Raw genomic sequence first — 8,679 nt, 5'->3', positions numbered from 1 at the left:
TGTGGTGCACAGGCTTCTCATTGTGGTGGCTTCTCTTGTTGTGGAGCATGGGCTCTAGGCACGTGGGCTTCAGTAGTTGGAGCACGTGGGCTCAGTAGTTGTGGCTCACGGGGTCTAGAGCACAGGCTCAATAGTTGTGGGGCACAGCTTAGTTACTCCGTGGCATGTGGGATCTTCCTGGATTAGGGATGGAACCCGTATCCCCTGCATTGGCAGGTGGATTCTCAACCACTGCACCACCAGGGAAGCCCCACATGCCTATTTTTTTTTAATTAATTAATTTTTTTTTTTTTTGGCTGCATTGGGTCTTCATTGCTGCATGCGGGCTTTCTCCAGTTGTGGCGAGTGGGGGCTACACTTCATTGTGGTGCGTGGGCTTCTCATTGCAGTGGTTTCTCTTGTTGCGGAGCACAGGCCTAGGCACATGGGCTTCAGTAGTTGTGGTGCACGGGCTTAGTTGTTCCGCGCCCACATGCCTATTCTAATCAAGTGCTTACAAGCCAGAAAAAGTATCCATAGGATAACTATATTGATGGCGTTGTTGGATATATCATGTTCCCTAGCTAAAATGTCTTACTATTTATAATATTAAAATGTAACTAGAATAAATTGTGGCTTTATAATGGGCTACAAATTGATGATCTCATCTTATTTTAACCCATACTACTCCAAGAGACATTATCATTATTACTATGTTAAGCAAAGGAAATGGGCATAGACATGCCAAGAGACTATCCCCAAGAGGTTCCAGTTTTAGACTGAGACACACTTTGGTTACCAAAACCTTTTCTTTAATAAAGCATTTTTGTAGCACGATGTATGGCATTTTCTTTTTCTTTTGATATATTTTGGGTATAATTATGATTGTCCTTATTGTATAGAAAGGAACTATTCTGAAGCAGAGAGAGTGCGAGGAACTGGCCAAACTCAAACAGGTTTATGGATGGGTCAAAACTCCTAAACTCTAGCACTGTAATTTGCCTTTTTTTAAACTTATGGGAAGAAATTAGAAGTGTGCAATTAAACGACGTACAATTGGGGCTTCCCCCATGGTGCAGTGGTTAAGAATCCACCTGCCAATGCAGCGGACACGGGTTCGAGCCCTGCTCCGAGAAGATCCCACATGCCGCGGAGCAACTAAGCCCGTGCGCCACAACTACTGTACCCGCGTGCCACAACTACTAAAGCCGGTGTGCCCTAGAGCCCGTGCTCCGCAACAAGAGAAGCCCACAATGAGAAGCTCGCACACCACAACGAAGAGTAGTCCCCCTTCGCCGCAACCAGAGAAAAGCCCGAGCGCAGCAACAAAGACCCAATGCAACCAAAAATAAAATAAATAAAAAATTTTAAAAAGATATACAATTGACTTTGAAAAAGAGGCTCCTTTCTACTCTAATTGGTGTTTGTAAATGAACTAAACATTCTAAAACTATCACCTGAACCACTGTAGCATGTGTCATAAATGGATTAATGCATTTTTGCTCATAACTAATATTTAATCCAATATTCCTCACCTATGAAGATAAGTCATATCAAAATTAGTTGGTGTCTTAGTCTATTCAGTCTGCTATAACAAAATACCATAGACTGGGTGGCTTATAAACAACAAAAATTAATTTCCCATAGTTCTGGAGGCTGGAAGGCCAAGATCAGGGTGCCAGCATGGCTGAGAACCCTCTTCTGGGTTGGAGAGTGCCAATTTCTCACTGTGTTCTCACATGGCATGGCAAAAGGGGTGAGGGAGCTCTTCAGGGCCTCTTTTATAAGGACACTAATCCCATTCATGACAGCTTCACTCTCATAACCAAATCATCTCTCAAAGACCCTTCAAATACTGTCACATTGGGAATTAATTTTCAATGTATGAATTTTGGGTGGCGAGAGCAGGGAGGAGACACAAATATTCAGTCTATAGCACTTGGGTAGCATTTTCAAAGAACCACTATAGAACACCTTAGGCAGGGACTGGAGGGACAGGAGGAGGAACGGGTACATATGGATTGGAAAAGCCTCCAAGGTGATTCTTGTACAACCCCCACCAACTGAGAATCGCTGATTTAGTCCCTTAAATAGCAACATGATGGTAGTTACTTGATGAAAGTCAGATAGAGAGAACAACACAGAAATACCCGTGAAGCATAAAAGACAATAAGGTTGGAGACGTAACATCCTAGATGTGTTTCAAACAGTAAAAAAGAAAACAGTATTAGGAGCCAGAAGATACTAATTCTCAGTTCTAGAACCTTCTCTCATGCGCTGTATAATATCACTAATCCTCTACTTCCTAACTTATAAACCAGAGACAGACAATTATCCTGGTATGACCCACCTACAAATTTAAGAGATCATTACCTCCTTTTCCTAATCAAGACTATTTTGATTTCTTCTAATTGCAAACCAAGAAAACAGGGATAGGCCGATACAGTTGAACAGAAAGGATTGATTGAATCAGTTTCCAGTACTATCTCTGTTTTCTTATCATAAGCAAGTCCTTTCACTTGTCTTCATTTGTTTATTCATCAAATGCACATCGAGCACCTACTATGTCCTCGGCACTCTGCTAATGGCTGGATATACTGCAGTGAAAGAAGTGGAGCATGGTCACAGCCCCTACCTCCACAGAGCTTACAGACTAGTGAGGAAAAATAAAAGGTGACCCATTTTAAAATAGGGGAAGGACTGAATGGTATAGATACCCCACAGCAGGGAGACTTCACCCTAATCTGAGGGTCAGAGACATCTACTCTGAGCAATCACACCTAAACTGAGACCTGAAAGAACCATAGAGGCAGTCGGGGGGCAAACAGGAGCTCCTGGCAGAGGTAGGAGCACTTGTGGGGGCCAGATGGCAAAGGCAGAATGTGGTGCAATCAAGAAACTGAAAAGGTAGTCTGAGTATAGAATGGACATGTGATAAGGTTGGTGAATTCGACAAGGGCCAAAAGGTAGACACTTTAATAATCATACAGTAAAGACTGTATGCTTTAATTCCTATTAGAAATGTCAGACAACACTCATGGGAGTTTCTGTTCCTCCTGAAAACCCACTAAAACAATAATGAATGGATTTTTTTAAAAGTATAAGTCCCCAAGCACATAGATAATAAAAGAAGGAACAGCACCAACACAATTTTGGAAGCTGGAAAAATTATGGTTGAGTAGTAACTCATCTGTCCGTCCCAAGAAAGCTGAATCCTAAGCCAGCAGTTGGCAAGGCTGGGAGGAAACCTACTGAAAATTTATAACTGACTGTCAAGACACCTAACCTTCTTTCTTCACCTTCTTCCCATACTTCTGACCAACAGATTGCCCTACAGTGAAACCCACAGTTGACATGCCAACCATGTAAATTGAGCTTGCCCAAAGCTTTCTAGTGCCTCTCTTCTAAATATGGGCAGACAGTCAAGGATCTCTATAGACAGCTGATGGAATATTCTAATAAGAAAGACAGAGGCCAAAACAAACTAACATAGAAAAGCAACAAAGAAGAAATAAAGACTATGCAGGAGGAAAAAAATAACCTACTATTAATATCTTCAAAGATTCAAAAATAGTGAAATATTATAAGATATTGCAGTCATCAAAGAAGAACCAGATGGTATTAGTGTTTTTAAAAGTAGCAGCCAGAGGGCAAAAACGAACTCTTGGATATTAAAAATATCACAGTATAAAAGAAAACTTCCAGTGAAGGTTTAAAATATAAAGTTGAGGAAATCTCCCAGGAAGTAAAACAAAAAGATAGAAAGAGAAGAAAAGATAAAAGATGAAAAAGGTACAGACTAGTCCAGGAAGTGCAATATCTGAATAAAGGGAGTTCTGGAAAGAAAGAACAGAGAAAATGTAGGGGGGAAACTATCAAAGAACCAATTCAAGAAAATTTCCTACAATGAAAGGACATGACTTTCCAAATTAAAAGAGCCTATTGAGCTCCCAAGACAATGGATGAAAATAAACCTACATTGAGGGACTTCCCTGGTGGTCCAGTGGTTAAGACTCCATGCTCCCAATGCAGGGGGCCTGGGTTCGGTCCCTGGTCAGGGAACTAGATCCCACATGCCGCAACTAAGAGTTCACATGCCGCAACTAAAGATCCCTCATGCTGCAATGAACATCCCGAGTGCCAAAAACTAAGACCCGGTGCAGCCAAATAAATAATTTAAAAATAAATAAATAATAAAATAAAAAATAAACCTACATTGAGACACATCATTATGAAATTGCAAACCCTGTGGACAAAGAGAATATTCTAGAAACTTTCAGGAAAGAAAAACAGGATTCTAAAAAGAATCAGGTATCAGAATGGCTTCAGACTTCTCAACAGCTGCACTGGATGCTAGAAAATAGTAGAAGGAAATGATTTCTAATGTAGAGTTCCCCAGCGAAATTATTAATTAAGTGGGAGGGCAGAATATAGATATTTTTTCAGACATGAAAGGTCAAAAACACTATCTGGCAGGTCTATTTCTCAGGGAGCTATGAGAGAATTTATTCAACTAAAATAAGAAAAGAGAAAATGGAATCCAGGGAAGGGGATTCTGATACATGAGAAAGTCAGGGTGATGGTGAAGGGAAAATCTAAGACCACAGCTCTGAAGGAAGCCTAAAGGTCAACCAATCTGCTGGACTGGAGCAGGGCAGAGGCCCTGGAGAAAGATCACCAAGAAAATGACATGGATAGAATGACTGGCATTTAAAGAATGTTGAAGGAAGATTTCTTAAAACTGGGGGTGGGGCAATTTGGGAATGTATTGATGATAAGTATACATCAATACATAGATCAGTCTGCCCAGAGGTGAGCATGATCTCCCACTTAGGAATTTATCTGGATGTCCAGACACAGGACACAATGCACCCACCCATGACTATAAATAAAGTATACTTAGTACTAATACTAAGCTAGGGGTTCCCAGCAGGGAAAGGGCTCATGCAGGAGTTTGATGAGAAAATGACAAAGGATGAAGGGTGGTTTGGGGTTTTCACTGTGGTTAAAAGGTGGAGCCAGCATGGTGGGGAATTACCCTAACATGGGCTAAAGTCTGCCCTGTTTGAAATTCCCATCAGCTCTTAGAGGTAAAGGCCTACACAAGTCTTCTCATCTTGGCTGCCCAGATGTGGGAAGATAGGGAAGAGGGTCGGAGATTGAAAACTTCCAATAGTCAAACACTGAAAATGGACTTAAGCCTCTTGATTACAAAAACCAAGTTACAGGGGGGAAAAGTTATTAACTAAAAAAAAAAAAGTTGTAAAGGAAAAGTATTTGTAGCATAGTATTCTTTGGCTCAGATGTGAATAACATTTACAAAGTCATATCAGTGTAACTACTGAAGGCAACATAGTTAAGTCATGGCCATGTTGAGAAGATGAGGAATAAAAAGTGTTCATGTATGTGGTGGGTATCATAGGGTTTAGTGAAAATAAGCTAAATCTTCATCTTCTAGAGTGGAAGTCACTGAAATTGTTTTAAAATAGCAATGTAAACATGTTCTTTAGAGATATGGAGATAATCCCCAAAGAATCAGGTAAAATAGTTGATAGCGGTTGCCCCCGGGGAGGCTGAAGCACAAGAAATAGTGAACAGTGCTGTAGGAGATGGTATGTTGGAGGAATGCTGTTTTGTTTGTTTGTAACAAGCCTGCCAGTATAACTTCTCAAACATATATAATTAAATTGCCCCCCAGATTTGACTTTATCTTAAAGGCAATAGGGAGCTACCCATTACCTTGGAGCTCTAAGCAATGAGGCTCTGAGCATGATAATGAGATCAGATTTGCATTTTATTAAGACTACTCTTGGGGCTTCCCTGGTGGCACAGTGGTTAAGAATCCTCCGCCTGCCAATTCAGGGGACATGGGTTTGAGCCCTGGTCTGGGAAGATCCCACATGCCCATGTATCACAACTACTGAGCCTGCATGGAGCCCACGAGCCACAACTACTGAGCCTGTGTGCCACAACTACTGAGCCCGTGTGCCACAACTACTGAAGCCCGTGCGCCTAGAGCCCGTGCTCCACAACAAGAGAAGCCACCGCAAGGAGAAGACTGCGCACCACAACGAAGATTAGCCCCTGCTCACCGCAACCACAGAAAAGCCCACGCACAGCAACGAAGACCCAACGCAGCCAAAAATAGAAAATAAAAAAGAGATTACTCTTGTTACTTTGTGGAGAAGAAGTAGAGGAAGGAAAGAATGGACACAGTGGTGTCTATAAGGAAGCTTAGCTAGTCTAGCCTGGAATCTAGACAGGAAGTTGGCCTGGACTCAGGTATGGTGACAGGGGTAGGTAGAAGTATGCAGATTGCGATTGATTGGATTGTGGCATGAAAGAGGGAGGACTCAAGACTGATACATACTGCATTTTCTGGTTTGAACAATGGGTGAGTGGGGAGCCGTTTATTAAAATAGGAAATTCAGAAGAGGAGCAGGTTTGGATGAAGTAGAATGATTTTAGTATGGGATATTCAATAGCTGAATGGCTATAAGGCCATTGCAGATACAGCCTGGAGCTCAGGAGAGAAAGCCAGGCTGGTGATGGAGATTTGGAATCAGCAGCATAGAAATGACAATTGAAGCCCTGGGAGTGGGTGAGATTGTTCAGGGAGTGGGCGTAGAGTAACCAGCATCAAAGACAGAGACTGAACTAATAAAAACAAGGGAGAGGGAAGAGCAGTCAGCAAAGGGGAGTAAAAGGGAGTAGGCAGAGAGGCAGTAGAAAGTTCTGTGTACTACAGAAGTCAGGGAGGAGAATGTTCAACAGTATCCAAGGAGCCGAAAGGGAACACACACACTGGAGAGGCAAAGAGGAGGGACTGTTAGTAACCGTGACAAGAGCAGTGTCTGTGAAGCAGTGGGACAGGTTGAAGAATACACGGGAGCCAAGGCACTCATTTTAATCACTGTTTAAAAGACAATAACAGGAAATTTTCCTGAATGCTTTTTATGGGTGGGATACTGAATTAGGTACTTTACCTACTTTATCTCATTTAATTCTCAAAACAACATCATCTCTACAAAATAGACGCTATTGTTGACAACCACATTTTTCAGATGCAGCACCTAAAGTTTAAAGAAGTTAGGCAGTTACTCAAAAGGATAGAGACAGTAAGCAGACAGGCTGGAATTTGATCTCAAAGAGTCTGACTCCAGATTGTACACTCTTAAACACTGCACTATACCATCTAAATGATCTGCCAAAGATAACATTATCCCTCATCTATTCAACAAACCTGCTGTGTGCCAGGCACTATTCCAGGTGTTGGTGATCCAACAGTGTACAAGACAACGTTCCTGCCCTCATAGATCTTACTTTCTAGTGGAGGAGATAGATAGTAAACAAATTTTAAAATGCATGTGTACTTTCAGTGTTTAGTGTAATGAATACCAAGAAATCACTCTGGAGAGTGGCTAGAGAGGAGAGCTATTTTAGGTCACAGGCCTTCCTGAGATGACATTTTGGCAAAAACCGAAATGAATTCAGGGACTGAGGCAGGAGAAGATGCATTCCAAGCTGAAGGAGGCTAAAGTGCCACAATCCTGAGATGGGGGCGGGGACAGGGGGGCGCAGAATGAGTGAGGGGGAAATTGGTAGGTCAGATAGTTGGTAAGGAAGGTGGGGCTACATCATGCTTAGCCTCAGAGATAAGAGTTTAGCTGTTGTTTTGGGAGTGATAAGAAGTCAGGAGGATTTTGAGCAGGATAATGACAAACTCTGACTCACATTATATTGATATTAGCTTGGAATAAAGCCTGGACTTTGGATTCTGTGACCATCACCCTTTCCATATTCTCTGGAATTCAGATGCTATGTGGCTACTGAGCCCTTGAAATGTGACCAGTCCAAACTGAGATGTGCTCTAAATGTTAAATGCACACCAGATTTCAAAGACTTCGTACCAACAAAAGAATGGTATAGATCTCATGGCCAATTTTTTACATTCATTATATGTTGATACGATAACATTTTAGATATATTGGGTCAAATATAATATTCAAATTAATTTCACCTATTTCTTTTTACTTTTTTTAAAAAGATGTGGCTACTAGAAAAATTTTAATTACTATTTATGTGGCTCATGTTATATTTCTTTTGGATAGCACTGGTCTAGACAACTTCCCTTCTGCTTTTGGCTTCAGCATGTTATAAAGACAAATGACATAACTTGTGTAGGCCTCTTTGAGTTTTCTTAAGGAAACATATTATGTAACAACAAGACAAATTATTGAGGATGATAGCTGGCAAAAAAATGTACTGTTCTTTATAGGCCAAAGATAATGTTACTGACTTGATCGTGGTTTTGTGTTGTTTTTCCAACAGTGCTGATGAGTTTACACAAAGTCTTCTGTAATGTTTCTCTCCCCACCCATTCCACCCCCTCCTTGTGCTCCCTTATGACCGAAACAGCATGTTTTTGAAATACCTGGCCCAGGTTAAGAATGCAGTTCTCAGCCATGGAAATTTTTCCCTGGGCAAAGCATTCAGTCTTGTATAGGTTTGAACCTCAGCTTATTTAACATGATATTCTAATTATCTGGTCTACTCAAGCAAGCAGATTCCAAATGTCAGTGATTATATCTGTAATCATAGTTATAGAATACTTTGGCTCTTTTATATTTAATTCTAAATATGGTCAATTAGAATGTACTATTTAGGACTTCCCCGGTGGTGCAGTGGTTAAGAATCCGC

Source organism: Physeter macrocephalus, chromosome 5 (assembly GCF_002837175.3).
Source record: "Physeter macrocephalus isolate SW-GA chromosome 5, ASM283717v5, whole genome shotgun sequence".
NCBI lineage: Eukaryota > Metazoa > Chordata > Mammalia > Artiodactyla > Physeteridae > Physeter > Physeter macrocephalus.
Note: the sequence above shows the minus strand (reverse complement) of the source record.